The sequence below is a fragment of the Magnolia sinica genome, chromosome 7, assembly GCF_029962835.1.
Source record: "Magnolia sinica isolate HGM2019 chromosome 7, MsV1, whole genome shotgun sequence".
Classification (NCBI taxonomy): domain Eukaryota; kingdom Viridiplantae; phylum Streptophyta; class Magnoliopsida; order Magnoliales; family Magnoliaceae; genus Magnolia; species Magnolia sinica.
Window position 1 is genome coordinate 47,418,462 of NC_080579.1, and position 2,659 is coordinate 47,421,120.

The window sequence follows — 2,659 nt, forward strand, 5'->3', positions numbered from 1 at the left end:
TGTAAGTGTTTTATTATTATTATTATTATTATTATTTTTAATATATATATAATTACGCAGGTATTTTCTGAAAATTTTAGAAAAAAGTTTTTAAATTAATTTTTTTTACTGATTTTTGTTATGATGCTTGAGGAGTATTAGAAGACTGGATTTATTGATTTGTTGAAGATTTGAGGGTTTTTCTTTTTAATTTTTAATTTTTTTATGTAGGTATTTTCTGAAAATTTCAGAAAAAATATAAATTATTATTATTATTTTTTTTGTACTCTCGTTATGACGCTTGAGGAGTATTAGAGGACTCTGAATCTAATGATTTATTGAATACTTAGGCCTTTTTTTTTCACGCATGTATTTTTTAAAATTTTCAAAAAAATTGTAAATTAGTTTTTCTTCTTCTTCTTCTTCTTCTGATTCTTGAAGAGTATTATAATATGGATCTACTGATTTGTTGAAATTTTGGGTTTTTTTTTTTTTAATTTCTTTTTAATTTACACATGTATTTTCTAAAATTTTCATAAAAAAAAGTTTGATTAAAAAAATAAAAATAAATAAAAAAATCTTGTTATGGTGCTTGATGAGTATTAGAAGATTGGATGTAATGATTTCACACATGCATTGATTAAAAAAATATTTTCTACATTTTTTTAAAAAATTGAGTTAATTCATTGACATTTTTGTTTTTTAAAATAATTTTAGAAAAATTATATTAGTTGATAGATAATCATATTAGCAATATATGATATTAATTTCTGACATATATCAATAGTTTATATAAAATAAAAAATAAAAAAATCAACACCACACCTTACAGTAGGTCAACTGGTCATGGCATTATATTTACCAAAGAATGGTTTGATACACCATTGAATACATCAAAACACAAGAAGAAGAAGAAGAAGAAAATAGATTCTTGAATATCTTTTTTTTTTTTTTTTTCCTTTCTATTTTTCAAATATATTTCTGCAATTTTTATTATTATTTAAATACTGACTGATATAGGCTGATACAGCCTCATACCAATACGCGATGTCATATTGTATCATTTTTTCGCCGGGCCGATACAATGACCGATACCATCATTCAAAACCATGGTGATGTTGCTGTTGATCTGGTACCTGTCACATTTCGGCATCATCTGGCCTACCTTCACGGGTTCCTCCATGGAAGTCAATTCAAAACGAGCAGAGACGTTCAAGTTGGACCTGAGCTGCATTTGGGATGGTGGACAAGATTTCCATCACCACCTATAAGGTATTCACAGCCCATCTCCTGCTTCGTCCTCATTGTCATGGCACCCTGGATTCGAATAACAACCTAGTATTCATATAAACATATGATTCCATTGTCCATCATCATAACCTCCACAAATCATCGTTGCAGGACACAAACACTTATGGAGGTATTAAATTCGTTCATCCCATTGTTTCAATCATGGGTTCAAGAATGGCCTCGGACAGGAAAGAATTCACTGACCCAATTCATTTATTTTTGGCAAACGGTTTTGTCTTCCATAGGTACCGGCTTGGCAAGAGCTGGCTGCGGTTCTGGTGCACAGCCTGCCATAGGTCATGCGCCTATGCCAACCTCATGCGTTGAGCTTCAACAGCTTCAAAGTTGGCCCACCACCATGTCTCTCCTCACAATTGTATGGACCCACCGGTTACCTCCCTTGCATGGTTGATTCAAGAGGAGCCACTGTTATACCTAGGTAGGAGGCTTCTCCCAACAATGCTTTCTCATGAACTTGATGGGTTCACTCTCTGGTCCAAATGGGTTCAGGTTCCCACAGGGAGGTCTTGATTTGAACTCAGGCCTTGTATTGATGGATGGTGAGAGTAGGGACGTGGGGACCATGAGACAGCTGTTCAGTAATGGTCGTTAGCAGCGAGCCAGCATGGGGATGGCACTGAAACAGAAGGAATCAGAATGCAGGTAGGAGCTGAACCTGATCAATTACAAACACTAGACGTGGTGGCATTAGTTTCTAGCCGGGACTGTTTTTTTTTTTTTTTCCAAGCAACTTGGGTTGTAGAATGTTTGAAGAGGATTCACATGGACGGCCCAGAAGATGGAGATGGTGGTGGGCCCATTGGAATTGAGAGAAGGAACTTGGTTTTTTTTTTTTTTTTTTTTTTTTTTTAATATATAGAAAAAAGAAGAATATGGTCGGGTAGATAAATTGATAAGAAGAAATGATGAGTTTGATGGTAGTTATAATTGTTTTCGGTGTTTCAAACGAAAGGGTCATTTGTAGCAGCAGCAGCAGCAGCAGGTGAAAAGCTAAAAGCTAGGAGGAAGAGCGGGGTGGGTACACACAAAAAGGATTTGTGATTATTCGTGTTGTGGCTGATATAGCTGGCTGAGTATCTGGAAGATAGGCCCTGTCCAAGCTTTGATTCCTCGTCTCACATGTGGTGTGGGTGAGACTAAAGTCCTTAGCTCATGGGCTAGACCTCTCAACATGCGTACTATGCTAGGCCCATGGGCCAGGTTGGGCACGGCATGTCTAGCCCATCATTTTTTTTTTTGGCTGACCATGGGCTTAGGTTATTCTAGACCTACCTTGCTTTAACTTGTTGTGTACTGGTGTTCTATTATGTGCTTCCCATGATTGCTTATGCAACACTTGTCTGGATCAAGGGGGACTGAGTCTAATTTA

The 2,659-nt window shown here is 35.8% G+C and overlaps 1 long non-coding RNA gene across 1 annotated transcript; it reads left to right on the forward strand.

Annotated features, from left to right (window-relative positions):
• The first annotated feature begins 978 nt into the window (after window positions 1–978).
• Window positions 979–2,125, forward strand: LOC131251326 (uncharacterized). Its single transcript, XR_009173747.1, has 3 exons — window positions 979–1,251; window positions 1,515–1,708; window positions 1,780–2,125. It is a non-coding gene; the product is annotated as an uncharacterized LOC131251326 (long non-coding RNA).
• Window positions 2,126–2,659: the final 534 nt, after the last annotated feature.